Below are 18,571 nucleotides of genomic sequence, written 5' to 3' on the forward strand. Positions count from 1 at the left end.
TGAAAAGGCAGTGGGATGCTTGCCTTTCTGTAGATACACAGATCTCTGCAGGAGGAACCAGGTGAGTAAAAAACATGGACAGTTTGGAAATGGTAATACCTCTGCTGTGCCTATTCCTCCACCTTCATCTCTTGCCCCTGTATTTTATATCAGGAAGGACATGTAGTCTTGAGAGAAGTGTGATGAAGTGATGTTCTTCCTCACAGTCTTTTTTGAGAGACCTTGAATGATGTTCAGTGCCTTGCCATCTGCCCATAATTAAGGTTACAAATAAGTTTTCAATTTTTTCACTTCAAATTTTTAAGATTTTGGCTGAGATTATGTTTTTATCTCAGCTCTCAAAAGCTATGTCAAAAGTACTGAACAGGTCATTAGAGTCCTTTGCATTAATTAAAATAGATAAGACCTTCCTTTTTTTCTCTTCCAAAATCCTAAAAGGGTAAAATCTCATTACAGTGTTGAAGTGTTTCTCTTTGTAAACTTCAGAGAATTTAGAATTCTGTCAGAAAAGTGAAAAAAAAAGGAAGAAATGTAATACATCCCTAATACAAGGAAGAAAAGAACCAACCAAACCCATTCCCTGGAAAGGGTTGCATTTTCATTAGATTTCATAGGTCTTGTCAAAGGCTGCAAATCTGGCTACATGAAGTCAAGAACAATGCTGATCTCTGCTTCCTGAAAAAACTGCTTCTGGGAGACCTTTGCCAGTGTCTTTCCATGTGCAGTTGTAAGGATCTAAAGTTGCAAGGATATCTAAAATACGGTAGCCATCCCCGTTAGAGAAATTTTAAATGTATCTGGTGGTGTAGTTCACTGAACAGTCAATTCTTGCCTCTGCCAGCCACTGATGATTGCCACAACGTGTCTGGTTAAAAATTTCAAAACAAAGTATGGAGAAACACTCAGCAGTTCCTTTTGGCGGTGTGGTAACTCTGTCTTCATCCAAACTAGCCACCAGGAGAGCTTTGCTCCATTTCAACCTGCTTATGGAAAGAGCTGCTTCCAGCAGTCCATCTGCATATAGCTTCCTTTCAGAATTGGAGACTTGCATGTCTCTGTGCTGGAAATCCTTCACAGGTACTGGGGCTCTGTAAACAGGGCAAATTGTTTCTTCTGGGTGCTCAAGTATCCTGTGTAGCCTCTTGCATTCACCACTGCAAGCCATTTGAGAAGAAGGAAAGCTCAAAAAGAGGAGCTACAGAAAGCATACTTGTTAATAGTTTTCCCTTATATCCACTCAGCATTTTTCTCATCTGAATTGAAGCCAAATATATCTAAGTTTAGCTGGCCTCTTGTGATAGTAAAGACAGCGTTTTCCTGTAGGCAGGATGGGGCTGCTGGGGTTGTGGAGCACAGCCTGTTGATCAAGCTGCCATTTGTGGATATGACTTACTTTAGACTGATCACAGTTTCAGCAGAAACCCCACTTGGGAAACCACACAGTGTGCAGGTAATTGGAAACAGAGCCTGGCACAAGCATCTTTTAAAGTTTAGCACTGGCCTTTGAATTTGTAAATAGAAAAGGCCTGTGACTGCAGTAAAAACAGTGGCTGCCCTAGTAAAATTCAAGAAGGAAACAGAGACATTATTGTTTTCTCTCTCCCCATATAGTTTGTTTGTTTGTTTGTTTGTTTCTCTCTTTGATCTAAGAAAATTCTAGGACAGCTCCTTTAATTAAGGGGCAGTAGACAAAGCTTTGTCTGCAGGGCAATGTTTGTGTTGATGCACACATCTAAACTTACAGGCTCTGTTTTTTCCTCCACATTTTTATTCTGGAGAAAAACAAATTTCTGTTTAGGAAAGCAAGACACTTTTCATAAGAGCTTTTTAAAACTTATCATTTCCCCTGTTTTAAAGGATGCCTCCCATCACTTCCAAGAGTTTGTATCTAGGCAGATGACTTTCTGGTTTTTGCACTTTTCTTTCTGTTTTATTCACTGGTGAGTTTATAAGCTCAGAAATCATGGTAATACTTTACAAAATTATATATAGGAAACATAAATTTTACTTCTTTGTCTGTTGTTAAGTAACTGGGATTTCAGTAAATTTCCTTAGCTTTTGTGCTACTTCTCCATCTTTCACTGTTCTTCTCTTTTCTGCTCATACACAACTCCTTTTACTACTCCTTAAAATGCCAGATGTGATTACAGTTGTTTTCAGCTGTATTTTCAGAAGAGATTACATCAAATGTTTTATTTTTCACTAGTGACAGGGACACCTTTCAGCTAAAGAAAGGATCATCTGATTCACCCTGGAAAATATGACTCTTCAAAATCATCTGTGGCTAAACTCCTACTCATTCAGCATCTCCTAGGTGACAGTGACTGCATATATTCCACAATAACTTAAAATAAAATATCCCATGGTTACAATCACTTCTTGAAATATGATGATGATAGCAAGGTTTGATATCTAGCCCAAAAAGCTTCAAGAGACTACTGGGATTGTGAACACTGTTTTTTAATGCAGTTCAAAGTTCTATATAAGAAGGAGTTTGGATATTAGTGGCAGTATTTTAAGTTAGGTCATCTATCTGACCATTGCAAACATCAGTGGAACAGAACTGGGAAAAAGAGGGGGAAAATCAGTCAAAAATATGTCATGATAAACTGTATTTGGAGTCTTTTGATGAATGTTTATCTGTTAAAAAATCAAGTATTTCCAGAGGTAAGTTACTTACTATGGGATGTTAAGATCTGGTTATTGTTACAGAGATGCCTCTGCTCAAATTAAGGTGCAAAAGAGACTGTATCCTGAAAGTCAATAGTATGGATTTTATTTAACAGTAAATGTGAAAGTGGGGAGAAAGAGGGAGGGAGAGAGAGAAAAATAGGAAAGGGGTGGGGGAGTGAAAGAGTGACAGAGAGGTAGGCTAAGTGGAAAACTCACCACTGTGGATCCCAGCAGCATCCCATTGATCCTCTTCTGGTCTTCTTGGTGGTGAGGGTCCCACAAAACACAGAGTGCAGATGGTTAATGAGTATTCAGGCTTGCTGGGAACACCTAGGTACCTCCTCTGGCAGGGAAGTTTTACACCATCTCTTGCTGTGGATTCTGGATTGGTTGCATCACTTTGTATCAAGTGCAGTCCTCTGGAGCAAGGCCTCAGGAATGAGTCTGGGGGTGCTCTGGGGGTCTTTGATGGTTTATGTTCCCCCCCTCAGCTGCCTCTCATGTGAATGACCAGTGGATGTGGCCTTGGTGGTGGGGGGGGTTTTACAACTGAGCCAGTTTGTGTAGGGGAGGGGGGGTGTTCCCTCTGACCAGGGGTTACACCACACACCCAAAAACTCTCCTCTTCCCACCCTGGCCTAGGGAAAATGTGTGCAAACCTGGCCTCAGCAAATGAGTCTGTGGGCTATGGCCTCCCTCACCCTAAACCCTGCCAGAGCTGATATCCAGGACAGCTGCTGGGTTTGGTTTTCCTTGTGCATACATTCCTCTCCTTAGACACAAGATAATTTGACAGCAGTGCCACCCTTCTCTCAAGTTCCTGTTAGGTGGCTTGACTCACAGTCCAGTTCCAGTCAGGAGGCATATTCAGACAGGGAGCAGGCTTTAGTGGTCACAGCTTCTTTATACAATTTTGCCATAATGGGCAAAGTCCTTTTAGAAAAATGTTTAAGCCATTAACCATAACATTTCAATTTCTCACATGGGAGGAAACAGAACTATTGCCTTACTGCTAGTAGGTGGCATATAAACCTAAATGAAGCAGGTGATAGTAAAGCAAAAGACAGATGAAATTTGCATAAACATGTGAACTGGTGGGTTGGATGACAAATAATGAAGTGATAGTGGCAGTGCAGAGGTGCCAGGACAGGCAGGAGGATAATGATCTCTGACAGCAGATGAGACGTGACTTGAGCAGAAGCATGGAGGGAAGACAAGAACTGTGCTCTGACAGAAGGCCTGAGCTCACACCTTCACTAGCATTACTAACTGCTACTCTAGGAAATTCTACTTGAAATAAGCAAAGTAGAGGCTTGAGAGTGAGGAATGAAAGGTTTATAGTCTGTTTGAGAGCTGTGCTCAGCTTCTGTTCAAATACCTCCTCTGGGTCACATATTTGGCTTGCTGTTACCTATTGCACCTCCTTGAAACAAGAAAACACCCTGTAATTTCAGAATATGGAGGATCAGAATATGGAGGAAAACCTGAAATGCTTAAAAAATTGAAAATGCTTTGGTTTTCACCTTTTGGAGATTTGAAAGAGCTTGTAATTTTGGATGTCTGGGCAAAACAGTATTGAGCATTATCCATTTGAGGGTTAATACAAATTAAAAAACACTGATGGAGTAACATTCAGTCAGTTAGAAATCTTATGGGAGGAGGGTGTCAGACCTGTCCTGTCTCTAGCTCCAGTCTATCCAAAGTGTTTAAATCCAAAGCTGAAGTGGGTTGCCAGACAGCCCTGGCTTGATCTCTCCAGCACCCTGTGATGAGCAGGGAGAGGGGCTGGGAGCTGGGCTCTGCTCTTCCCGGTTCTGCTTCCTCATGGATTCGTTGAACTCCTAGAGAGCTGCTCCCAGCTGTCCCCACCACAGCAGCAGCAGCAGTGGGCAGGGGAGGCTGAGGGGAGCAGGCAGGGAGAGGGAGGATGTTGTAGAAGCAGAGGCATTGCCTGTGTGGGCTTGTTCACCTGCACAGGAAAACAGACACTCATGGTCCTTGTTACAGCTCTACATCCTGCTTACAGGATGGAGGACATGTCTGGTGCCAGGCCTAATGGCTCCACACTCTTTTCACTCTCTGGGCTATATTTGAAGCAGATCAGCTTTTATAATCATGCCTAGAGTACCCAGTTCTGCAGAAGGCTGCAGCTCCCTATGGCATCGGGTACCCCTGACAACCTCAATCTCTCCCCATCACCTCCATCTCTCCTACATTTCTTCATGGCAAATTCACAACCCTTATTTAAGCCCATACTGGATGGTGCTGTTCTTCCTAGGAGAACTCTGAATCTTCCTACCCCTATAGCTGGGTAACTTGTCCAGACTCATGATTTATGCAGAGGTAATATGGACATCTGTGAAGCATAAGTCAGCTGATTTTGGGAATGGCCTGGTTAAGATGGAGTGAGTTAGACTGGCAGAAAGTTTCTCTGTTTGTGTGATTGGTTGTGATCAGTGAAAAAGGTAATACTGTAATTAAGGAAACAATTGTTCTGCCAGGGTAAGGTGCAGCTCACTTAGGGAGTCTTTATGGCAGAGCTAACTAGGAAAGAAGGTATGAGCAAAACCTTAGAGTTTAAGTCACCAAAATACTTGGATATGACAGTACTCCAGATTATTTTTTAAAAATCCTGAAGGAGTCACTAATACCTAACTCCAATGTCTACTTTCCAAAATAGACTATGAAGTTATTTCCCTCATACAGGCCACCAGATGTTTCATTATTTCATGCCATATGCAGCAGTTTGCTCAGAAAAGACTGAGAAAGGCATTTAAAAACACTTCTCAACTGCTGGTTGCATCAACAGGATGTGATGGTAAGAGTTCACATTTCCCTGGGCAGAGAAAAGGGATGAAGCTGTTCTTCCCTCATATACAATAAAGCACTGACAATTGCCTCTGATACACAGGATTAATCTCTCTCCCTGCATTTTGTGCAGCTCCTGACCCCAAAAGGAGGTTCTGAGAGGTCTGTCTGAATAAGAGATTAGTCGGTGGACTGGGAGATAATGCAAATGTGGAGCTGCATGACAGTGTTGTATGTTTTCAGTTGTGCCCAAGGAGGTTTTTATGTTCCCAGGGCATGTGGACTCATTCTGTGGTGCAGTGGAGATAAGTAAGTTTTGTGTGCCTGGAAAAAATCGGATGTTGATGAATTAGTTTCATGGAATCATTAATTTTGGAAAAGACCCTTAAGATCATCACAGAGATTGATATATTTGTGGGGGGACAGTGACTGCAAAACTGGGTTTGTCACAAATCTTGTCCCTTTTTGGAACAGAAGTACTCCAGTTCACTGAGATTTACTGTGCACATTCATATCTTGTATCTGCTGCCTGAAAAGACTTTTTCAATGTGATACTGCCTCTGTTTCTTTAAAATCTGTGGCACTTGTTCTGCCATACACTTTCTTAATAGTGTTGTCACTAAGATATCTCCTAGTGCCTTTTGTACTTTAAGAAGTTTAAAATCACATTGTCCCAGACCCTTCAAACTGAAGAACATCTCATCCTCTTTTTATGACAGTAAGATGATGCTGAGAGATTTAGGGCATGAGAGACAGGGTATTAAAGTGTGTTGGACACTGCTGTTTGCTGCAAACAGATTCAGAGTCTGGTCCCTCTCTCAGCTGTTTATACAGCAGAGTTTTAATGCAAAAGGCTCAAGAGCCCCAGGATCTGGAATAAAAGCCAATATGATTGATTCTTGCTCAGCTGTGGGCCACAGGCACTGCGGGCAATGGTGTCTCTTGTCATCTCTCTGATCCAGAGTTTGCATTCCTCTCAGCAGAGAAGCCCAGTTGCTGCAGTGCATGTCTTGCTTAACAAGTGAAGTCAGAATACATCAGCAACACAGTGTGGTATGCAGGATTGAGCTTATATTGAGCTTTGCTACGCTAATTTTCCTTCAGCTGTAATTCCTACCATCTTCTCCACTGACTGCTGTGAGCTCCTCTGGCATCCCACGTTGGGTCACTGGCATGGCCAAATGAGGCCATCACTGGAAACTTGGTGCAATGATTAGAGTGGCAGCTGTATCTGTTATTTTCTTACACAGCTCTCAGAGCTCGCCTCTGCTGTGTCCTCTCACAGCAGCTTCTCTTGCTGCCTCAGGTTGGTGGTGAGCAATGCTGCTAATCTGCCAGGCTGGGCCCCTGCACACAGGATGCTTCCTCCTTGCTGACAGCTTGCCTAAGAGGGATTTTGTGCTGCAGACCTTGGAAAAAAAATTAGAAAAACCAGAAGAGATAAATGTTGCCCTTCCTCCTTTGTCTGTGTGTGAAAATGAGCATTTGGGATCCTGCCTCTGCTGCCACACAAAAGAGCCTTTCTCTCTGCCTATCCCCAGGCTGAGTTTCCTCACTAGTCCCACTGTTTTTCTCTCTGGATGCCATTCAAGAGACGAGTTGCACTAACTAAATGTCCTCTGCTGTTCAGAGGGGTCACTGCATCTTACATAAAAACATTATGTCTTTAAAACCTTAACCAATTCATCAAAGTCATTATTCTGTGTAACACTGAGAGGTTTTCTCTGCATTTGAATAGCTTTACCAATGCTTATAGTCCCATACACATGCATTATCTTTCTTCCTACATACATATAAGATATCCTTGAACCTTAAGTAGAATAGCTGCTGTGTCAGCAGATGCTTGTGCTTAGCTTAACAGTTTGTGCCAGCATAGTCTTACTGCTGAAATGCTGTACCCAGGTGAGACAATCGAGAACAGGTTTTTTTTACTGTAATTAGATTGAATTTCACCTGTGGGATTCAGTGAGATTATTCCATGTGGAAACTAAGCATATGTCCATGCCACAGTGGTGCCATATTTGCAGACAAGCACAGAAAGAGAAATACCTCAGGGAGAAAATGTCATTTAATGACTTGTAGATATATTAAAAATGCGTATTTTCTTGGTAACTTGGCTCCAACAGGTTAGAACTGAATGAAATGCCTTAGCTTTATATTTTTTTCCTCTTTCAGAAGAAAATAAGCTTTGAAAAGGGATTTGCAGGACAGTGTTGGAGAAACTGACTGCAATGCTGTCAAAGGGAGGTAGCACAAAGATGGCAAATAGTAAAACATAGAAGTGGAAGGTGCAGCAACAAGAAGATGTGAAGTCTCTTGACTAGGAAGTGTAGTATATCCAGAACTGTAACAAATAATGTGAATATTTTGGTGGATGCAGGTATTGCTTTCCCTCACTCAGGCTACGACTGAGCTATGCAGTTTTCAGGGAGACTCACCTGAGACTGCTTTATGTGGTACATGACATTCCAGGGGGGCAGCAATCAACTCATCTGCCCTGTTTGGCTTTTCAGGTGCCCAGAGCGAGCTCAGGCTGTTGATCTGAACATCTTATTCCTCTGAAAGATTTTGTTCTGGTGGTCTCAGGGAAGAAAACTCAAAATTCAAAGTTATTCATCTCCTGGATTTAATGAAAGGCTGGTTTCTTTTCCATCCCATTTCCAGACTGTTTAGGCAATGTGATGCTTGAAATAAGCTTTATGGTGTTTTTGTTTTTGTTTTGTTCTGGGTTTGGGTTTTTTTAAATTTTTTTTTTAATGCCATATAGTCTATTTCATCTCTTCTTTCTGGACTAGATCCTGGGCACTATTCCTGGTTTAGCCATTTGGTCTGTGTCGTGTTGCTCCCGTCCTTGTAGTAACAAATGTATCAGTTTCCTCCTGCTTCCTCCACAGATCCTACAGTCTGTGGCACCCACATGGAGGCTGAGTGTGTGTGTCTTTTCTGCCATATGCCATGGCTGGCAATAAAAATGAGCTTCATGAGAACAAGGAGGAGTTTGCTCTCCAGAAGTGCTTTATCACACAAAGTGTCTCAGTATGCATCATTTTCTGGGGATGAAGTCATGCGGGCGTTGCAAACAGCAAGGGGTCTGCAGTACAGCAAGAAAGCTGTGGGCTGTTCCTAAGTGGAGTGAAAAAGAAAGGCATTTCCTTCACACCTTGAGCAAAAGTAATGAATGACACCACATGCTTCTCCTGTGGATGTGGAATTAAATGTGAAATGGAGGTAGGGTGCAGCTGTCCAGGTGACAGAATCCCAACAAGTCCCTCAGGATAGTATGGGAAAGCAAAGGATATTGGGTTACTGTGTGAGTCTGTTATACACTAAAGAGAAGTCTGCCATTTAGCTAAAAGTCTGAGCAGGAGCATTATTTGTAAAATGAGGATTAATTGCATAGGTGAGACTGGCTGAAATATGGCACCTACTTTCAGGCATTGTCCTCGACTGGAAATGTGGATTCAGTGGAGGGAGTTCAGAGGGAAGCAACATGAGTTTTGGGAAATGAAGAAAGTTTCAGAGTACTGGCTGTGTTTGATTTAGGAAAGGAAACTCTGAATGGGGAACATGGTAAGTCTTTCATTATGTAAAAGAGCACTATCAATAATTGGTTGATCTCTTCGTTTGTTTAGGAAATGCAGAAAGAAATCAGATTAATTTTTGCTTACTCTCCTGCTAGAAATATTCAAGATGGATACTATGAAAAATTTGTTAATGTAGTAATATTCCAATTAATCTACCTAAAGTTGCAACACCTCCTTATTTTACATTTGTTTATTACTAAAAATCTCAATGCCTGAAATGCATTACTCTGTATTTTGTAAGTTCTAGAAGTGTCTTTTGGCCATACAGTACTATTAAGTAATTTCAATGTTAATTGAACAATGATGCTGTGTTTCTAACAATATATGCTTCTAATTATCTTGAGAGCACAGTCTGAGAGCTTATGGGCTCACCCACTCACATGTAATCTCATGCTGAACTTTGGAGAGAGCTCAGCACACTGTAGTCGAATACAGCACAGGAGGAAAGTAACTTAGAGAATGAAAAGCACTCAAAGAGGACAACAAACATGGAAAATGGTTGATTGATTGATTGATTGATTGATTACATGCTTCACGAAAAGGATGTGAAGAGAAAGAACAATTGATAATGGCATGTGAGAAAGTGACCTTGGCAAAACAAGGCATGCAGGTGATGAAGGAATATGTGGTACAGAGCTGTACAAGAGCCATGTGAAAGGGGGAGAGTGGGCAGACTTAAAGCAGTGGCAGATGAAGTGTAGGAGGCAGCAAAGAAAAGCTGCCACATACATGAGGATGAAGTAATAGATCTCCTTCCCCTTCCTTATATTACTGGATGGGAGGAGAGTCTGTTTTGAAAGTGCTGTAAAGCAGAGAGATGGCATTCTTCAGTGTGCACACTGCACAGTGTGCTACTCTGCACAGCTCCTGAAGAAGGCTTCGTTGTCATCAGGAATGAGTGGCTCTTCCAGGCCTGCCTGTTCAGAAGCACTTTTCTATTTTGGTCACTGCAAATATTCAGTTTTATATGTTCCTTCTCCTGAGCCAGCCTATGTGTGAACATAGACAAGTCTTGTCTGTTTTAGTTTCTTTGCTCCAGTTAAAGCCTGAATTTATACTTTAATGATTCCATTTCTTCATTTGAAATTTGTCAGTTCTCTTATGGTATGCTGTTCTCCCCTGTGACAATTACAGACTTTCAAGAGGGTTGGTGACCCTGCCATAGTATGCCCAAGCTGCTTCACCTCCATACTGCTCCTGTGGTACTTGTCTCTCCTCTGCCCTCACTCCAGTTTTGCTTAGCGGTTTTCATTCTCAGCAACTGCCTCATTTTTAAGATACTAGATTCTGGTATTGTCAGATAGATAGATAGATGGATGCGTACATACATATGTATGCTTATATTCTATTAAAATGAACAGGGTTATGGCTGTCATGGTTGATCCCTAGAACTACTGGCATCCCTAAGACTACTTTATACTGTGCTATAAAGCTCTCTTACCTAGTAGTACAGGAGGACTGCCTCCAAACTGCCATGGGCAATGATGCTTTGCTCAGGCTGAATCCTGCCTGTACTCAGGAATTGTCTGGGAAAGCACCATGTCTTATAGCCCAAAAGAGAGGAATTTAAATACTGGTAAAGTATTGATGACTGAATTACCATCCTGTTAGCTTCACAGAACCACAGAATCACAGAATCACTCGGTTGGAAGAGACCTTCAAGATCATCAAGTCCAACTCATGCCCTAACACCTCAACTAAACCATGGCACCAAGTGTCACATCCAGGCTTTTTTTAAACACATCCAGGGATGGTGACTCCACCACCTCCCCAGGCAGCCAATTCCACTCTGTAAAAAACTTTTTCCTAATATGCAACCTATATTTCCCTTGGTGCAGCTTAGGACTGTGTCCTCTGGTTCTCTGTCAGATTTCTCTGTCTGGAGAAAGAGACCAACCCCCACCTGACTACAGCCACCTTTCAGGAAGTTGTAGAGTCACCTCTGAGTCTCCTCTTCTCCAGTCTAAACACCCCCAGTTCCCTCAGTCATTCCTCACAGGGCTTGTGTTCCCAGCCCCTCACAGCCTCGTTGCCTCCTCTGGATGCACTCAGGTGTCTCAATGTCCTTCCCAAACTGAGGGCCCAGAACCGGACACAGCGCTCAGGGTGTGGCCTCACCAGTGCAGAGTACAGGGTAACAGTGACCTCCCTGCTCCTGCTGGCCACACTATTCCTGATCCAGGCCAGGATGCCATTGGCCTTCTTGGCCACCAGGGCACACTGCTGGCTCATGCTCAGTCAGCTGTCACCAGTACCCCCAGGTCCCTTTCTGCCTGGGCACTGTCCAGCCACACCATCCCCAGCCTACAATGCTGCAGGGGTTATTGTGGCCAAAATGCATTCTGAACTCCACACACACTAAGAACTTCCTGGACTGCATCTTTTTTGCTGTATTAAGTTCCCAGCAGCTGTCTGGTGTACGTTAAGTCGCCTAAAAGAACAAGGGCTGGTGATCCTGAAACATTCTCCAGCTGCTTGTAGAATAAGTTGCCCACTTGATTGGTGGAGAGTTGTGGTGGAAGTTGTTCTTCCTGACTGGGTGGACGATAATAGACTCCCATCAGAATGTCAGCCTTGTTGGCCTTCCCCTTAATTCTTACCCATAGGCATTCAACTTTGTCATCATTAGTTTCAATATCCATGGCATCAAAAGCCTCCCTAATATAAAGTGCCACCCTTCCACCTCTTCTCCCTTTCCTGTCTCTTCTGAGGAGCTTGTATCCATCTAGTGCAGCGCTCCAGCCATGTGAGTCATCCCACCACATTTCCATGATGGCAATTACATCACAGCTCTGCTGCTGCACCATGCCCTCCAGCTCTTCTTGTTTGTTACCCAAGCTGTGTGCATTAGTGTACATGCACCTCAGCTGGGCTACTGACTTCACCCCTGACTCAGGCTTCCACCCTTGGGCCTGCTTCCAGACAGCCCAGCTGTATCCCCTTCCCCCTTCAAACCTAGTTTAAAGCCCTCTCAATGAGTTCCTCCAGTTCATGAGGTAAAATCCTTCTGGTTTTAACAGAGAGATGCAGCCCATCCAGTCCCAGCAGGCCAGGTGCCGAAAATGTTGCCCCATGATCAAAGAACCCAAAGTTCTGCTGATGACACCAACCCTTGAGCCACTTGTTGATAATGTAGGCTCTCCTATTGCTTTCACCATTTTTCTCAGCCACCAAAGGCACTGAGCAGAACACTACCTGAACTCCTGCCCTATCAACCACTTGACCCAGTGCCCTAAAGTCCCTTTTAATTGCCCTGGCACTTGTCTTTTCAATCTCATCACTGCCAGCCTGGAGTATCAGCAGTGGGTAATAATCAGAGGGCTGAATCAGCCCAGGAAGTCTCTCACTGACATCCCATACCTGGTCCCAGGCAGGCAGCAGGTCCTGTTGACATTTGGGGCCCTCTGTCCCTTCAGAAGGGAGTCACCCACTATGACTGCCCTTCTTTTATTTTCTTTTTAATGTCTGACAGATGAAGCTTGATGAGCAGCCAGTGTGTTCTACCTTCAGAAGTTGCCTTTAGAGAACACTGCCATGCCAGGGTCTGATCCAGGCAGACATAAACAGGACAACTCAGGCAGCCTCAGCTTGGATGTTTTCCATTTTGGTATGAACAAGTCTAGGTTGTCTTCACTGAGCTGGGGGCTGGTGCCCATCACTGCACTTGCTGCTGTGCAGGGATGATATACAAAAATAAAATTACTTTGCAAATCTGATGAATCAGAGAGAAAAGCTCATGTTCCTACTGTGTGTGCTGTTAAACACAAGGCTAAGAACAATTTCTCCTCTCAGAAGCAGATGCAGGGGCTGGCTTTGCACACCTCTAAGACCTCTGCCACTTTGGCACCTATGTCTGAACTACTTACCCTAGGAGGACAAATTTTACTTTGGAATGGGGTGAATTGCATTTGTGGAGGGGCTTTCACCACTGACAGTAAAGACAGTCCATGGCAATGAGTTCAGGCACAAGTGCAGGTGGATAAGCTGTAGAATAGCAGGCTGCACTCACATTATAGGACAGTTGCATTCAAGGTAGTAAATCATCAGCTGAGAATCAACTTTGAACGAATTAAATATGAAAACAGTTGTGCAGCAAAGTGAATAAAAATCACAATAATGTCTTAGATCAGTGGTTATGTCTCTGGGTGTGAAGTGCAGAAACTTTTGTTTTGTGACCCCTTCTTTCATTAAATATGCAAAGATCAACCTTTTCTGTAGATCTATGAAGCAGAATCTGTGCAAGGAACCTTATGTATTTTTGTAAGAAGCTGAGTTCCCAGCAGACCAAGATAAAGCTGAAATGTCTCTGAGGACTGTAGCTTGTTGGAAACATATTTTCCTAAGGGATGGTGGCATTGCTGTTGTCTGGACCAACAGGGAGGAAACACATGATGCTACTTGTTACAGGTGATTCTGTGCTTGTCCTCCCCTGCCAGTAGGTATAGCCATAACTCTGTGTAGTCAGATCCAGTCATGTGAAAAATCTTCTGAATTTTATTGGTGAAATACAAGGACCTTTTTTTTTTTCCCCTTTTAAGAATGGTGGGTTTAAGGATTAGGTAGAATTTGTGTGGTAGAGGGTCTGTGCATGCCTTCTGGCATAGGTGCTAGTAGAATTTAAGTACCCTTCTGAACCAAATTACAAATTCAGCTCAATCTCTTAAACACACTCAGGGTTCTGATATTTCTGACCTCTTTTTTGCCCTTATAATAATTCTCCTCTGGAAATGCAGCTTCTCAGAGTGAATCTGGCGTTGTGAGCTGAGAAATTCTTGCCTTGGGGCCCCATCTAGTGGGTAGTGGCTTCTACTGAGCAGCAACAAGGGCAACTTATTGTGTTGCTGAGAAATGAAAAGCAGGAAAAGAAGCTGATACAAAATTCCCTACAGATCTCAATAATCACAAATGAAATATTTGTTCATTTTGGCCCTGCTGTCATTTTTTTACTTTCTCTCTACAAAGACAATGTTACTTTGCATGTTTTGCCAAGGGATTTTCATTACATAGTGGAGGCATACCCTAATTGTGGGGAAAAAAAAAGAAAAAAAGAAAAGACAAAAGGAGAGGACAGAAGAGAAATCATCAATTCTTTCTCTGTACTCCTGCATTACTTTTATTAGTGGAATGGCTGTATTACTTCACTGAGTGTGCTGCAGTCAGTGGTAAATGACATGAGGACATGAGTATTACTCTGTGAAGTTGTCCATAAGCTAAGAAGCCTCTTAGGTAAACTTGAAGACAGAAAAAATTCCAGCCACACTAAAAGCTCTGTCAGAGCCAAACATTTAAAATCTGTATTTTGTCTTGACAGAAGTGCTCATATGCCAGATGCTAGAAAGGTAACCATGTTCAGACAGGACCTGTTTGTTTTATGTATTTATTAGGAAAAGAAAATGTCTTGATAAATGAAAAAAGGTTTTGTGGCTATATCCAAGTTACTTTTACAAATGACATTATTCTAGTTCATCTGTCAAATGAATTTAGTGAACCAAATTTGGATTTCAATTGCAGTTAAGTTATTCAGAGAGGCCCAAGGGAGTAAGATGAGTAGCTAGACAAAATATGCAGCCACAGCTGTCTAATATTTTGCCTTTCAAAAATAAAAAGAAAAAAGGAAATAGCTAACCTATCTGGTAAGGGCAAAGCTGTTTTCTCTGGCAAATGTATTTTACAGAACTAGCTGTTTTGAAGACAGTGTCTGTAATATATCTAGTAGTCTTTCAATTTAAGATGAACCCAAACAAAAGCACTTTCTGAAGTGTTTCTGTGCTATCTGTATCTTCAGAGAGCATCATAGGGATGGAGATTGGGTTCTTCCGCATTTGTGTAACAGTTACTTTGCAAAAAAGTCATTTTATAAAGGATAGGCTGATTATTTTTATTAAGGTGCTTAGTGGGGTTATTTAAAAACTATAAATGAAATTGCCAAGGCAGAAATATCAGAAGATAAATGAGTCTGGCTAAAATAAAAAGACCATGTTTGAGAAAGAAGCCTTTTCATACTTTGACTCTTGACTTTGAACGTCTCTTTGTCTTAGTCATTTTTTCTTGGCCTATTTTTTTCTTTTTAAATTTATCATGTGTGTGGAAAAGACAAATGAAGCTTTCCATACCTCGAAAATCTGACTCTTTGGTTTGCTATTTATAAAGGACAGAGAGTTTTCAAAGACAATATGTGAGTGTGTTTTAGTATGAAATAGTGATTGCCAAATAATTTCTCCTTTTATTATTACCGACATATTATTTTTTGCATCATTTTTATTGGTTTTCAGCCTCTTTTGTTCTTTAGCTTCTATAAGCAGCATCCTTTCAACAACACACTTACATTTCCTTATTTTGTTAGCCTAGGTTAGTTTTCTGCTGTCTCAGGAGTCATGTGGAGAGTGGATAAATTGTGTAAATTTATCTCTGTGCAAATCCTGGAGAAGCTCCAAATTATTTTTTTTTCTTTCACTGCATTTCTCAGCCTGTAGGGACTAAAATAGTTTCCAAAATAAATGATCCTGGAAAAAATTACTTTCAGAATAAATGATCTGAAGCACAGTGCTGGAGTTACAGCAGCTGGAATGGTCCCGTAAGTCCCATTACACTGAACAAAAATTGACCCAGCTCAGCTCCCCAGGAAAGGCATGAAGGTCTGACAGAGGTGAATGCTGATACGATCTTTAGGAAATAGATCTTATTTGTGAGAGAAGCGTTTTATCACAAATATATGCATTCCACTCTAGACTAGATAGCAAATGTCTTTTCCACTCTGATTTCTGAGTTTCAGAAAAAGACCTTGAACTGGAACAGTACTGATACTAATGATATATGAATGTTCTTCTGTTGCCTGTATTGAGTGTCACATCCCAGGTTTATTCTGTATGGTGTCCTAGGTGAGCTATTTCCATATGATACTTAATATTCAAATTTTAGAGAGATTGGGCACGGTGTCAAAAATAGCCATTCAGAGAGGGAAAATTCAGTCCCTTTTTATTTCATGTGGAAGTCAATACCAAAGAGGAGGAGTTGCAGCAGAGGAGCAGAGTCCCAGACCCAGGGATAACCAGCACAGGGATGAGGGGATGGGCAGATGCAGGGCAGAGAGCCAAGCCTGGAGCTGCATGGCCAGGGGCTGCGGCTGTCTCCAGCTCAGAGGGCAGGCTGTCTCTGAGGAGACCTTTGGAAAATGCTTCCTTCATTCTGACCTCGGTGTCAGGCTTGGTGAGCCACTAGCAATAGCAGCTACAAGGCTGGTGGGAGCAGCCTCACACCCAGACACTCTCCTGGCTGCCCTCTCCTCTGCTCCTCAAGCTGCATGGGATGGGCTGGGCCATCCACCCATGGCTGATCTGCTGTCCTGCACTTTTCCAGTGTGAAAGAGAAGATAGAAGCATAGCCTAAGAATTCATCAACAATGTAAATACACCTTCATTGTGGCCTAAAAGTCTGCCTTGGACCTGAGAAGCCTTTGCTAGCAATTCAATATCCACAGATGTACTTATGTCTTGAATGTAAGCTAATATGTCATATACTATAAATATGATATTTAATATGAAGTTTGATATTTATCATTACATTGCTGCATACAATTTAAATAATTTGTAATATTAAAATCACTGAAACGTGCCTATTTGAAACTGGAGTTTGTGAGTCATAATATATTGCAGAAGTTAAATTAAGCTTTAAAATAAAATCCATCATCTGAATGAACCAGTTCTCTAAAGGCAAATAGTACATCATGGAAATCTTGCTCTGTTATTTTGGATTCCTTCCTCACCAAATGCTACATTCTGTGGTATAAGGAAGGCAGAAGACATTTCCTGAGCAAAGCAGTTTCACTGATAGCCAACACAATGCAATATGTTTGAAGAAAAGTCAGAGGTGTGGAGGAGACTTTCACCAGCTCTCCCTCCCAAATGTAACTTTGGAGTTAATATGTGCCTCCTCCTGCCCTGCCCTTGGCCACATCTCAGTCCCCCAAAGCCAATCTACAATTTATCACATTCCTGAGCATCACTAAGAAGAGCCTGGTTCTGTTTTCTCTACATCCCCCCTTTAGGTATTGATACACATTCATAAAATCCCCTGACATTTCTGTTCTTCAGGATAAGCAGCCAAGATTCCTCATCCTCTCCCTGTATATCAGTTGCTCTGATCCCTTACTCATCATCATGGTATGTCAGTGTAAACATTTAGGTATGCAAATTTTGCACATAACAATTATTCCAAGTATAATATATGAAATACTAGTTGTGAGTCTTGTAAATGGTGGCCAGAATTATCAAGTCACGAAATTTCCTTGAATGTTTTAAAGAAATCTGAGGTGATTCTGGATATTATTAATTTTAAAGAACTTTTACAGGCAGCTGTCTTTGGATAGCTGCTATTCAAATTATTTCCTGGAGGAAGTGGTTGATCTTTGGTGTTGATCTTTAGCTATAATGAATCTGTCTAGAAAGATGTCATCATACTTGGTTCCTCTTCAGATCTCTGTCATACACAATGATTTATCTTTCCTCCTTGGCTTCTGTTTTCTATTCTCTTTTTTCAACAGATTACATTCACCAAGCAAGTGTTCATTAGCTTCTGGAATCAATTCTCTGACCTTTTCCTCCTTAACATCCCTGGTGCATATTTCATAAGTTTTTGTCTTAACATAAGTATGACGTTATTATACCAGGTCTAGAGGTACATTTGGTGTCCCTGCTCTGTCTACAGCAAATATCAAATCCCTAGGAAAGATTTAAAGAACAAAGCAAATGTATGTGTTGTGCTGTTCCCCAGAGCGATTTACGTCCTCTTACCCAATTTAAGGTCAAGTTCTCTATGGGAGGAATATAGCACCTCTGCAGCTGTGAATTCAGAAGGGCTGGATGTGGAGGGCTGCTTTCAGGACCAGAATCAACCTACCAGTTTCCAAGTGCCTGTGAGTTCCATCAGCAGGAGGTTTGACTGGCTGTAGAGAGACCCATCAGAAGACTAATGGATGTCATTATTAGTTATATTGGTAAGTTATGTGTTACCCTGCTTGTTTTGTGTCTGAGTAGTGAGAGGTAGTGGCATTGTCTACCTGGTCACTGTCTCATCCTTTGGGCTGGCACTAATGATGGGACTTGTGGAAATCTCCCTTTTCTTTCTTCTTGAGAATTATTAAGGGAGGTTTGGGGAGGTGGGAGGAGGTGGAATAGCAAACAATAATAATGAATAAGGCACACAGCAAATCAGAAGTCAAACTGTTGAGACAGCTGCTCTATATTACCTGAGAATTGAGCTTTAGTGGACTAATTCTCTGTGGTCGTCATGAGGCACAATTGTTTCCCTGGGTATGTGACACATGAGGAAATTCCTGTCATGCTTCCATTAGAAAGGGAATAACACTGCACATGCATTCCTTTCTGCTATTAGAGAGATGTGTATTAGTTTGTTCTCTTTTCAGTGCCATATTTTCTTTTCCAGCTGAAAATGAAGGCAGTATTTCTGTTCCTCATGTATCATACATGAGTTTAAAGTGTGTTATTGAT

The sequence above is a fragment of the Molothrus ater genome, chromosome 3 (genome assembly GCF_012460135.2).
Source record: "Molothrus ater isolate BHLD 08-10-18 breed brown headed cowbird chromosome 3, BPBGC_Mater_1.1, whole genome shotgun sequence".
Classification (NCBI taxonomy): domain Eukaryota; kingdom Metazoa; phylum Chordata; class Aves; order Passeriformes; family Icteridae; genus Molothrus; species Molothrus ater.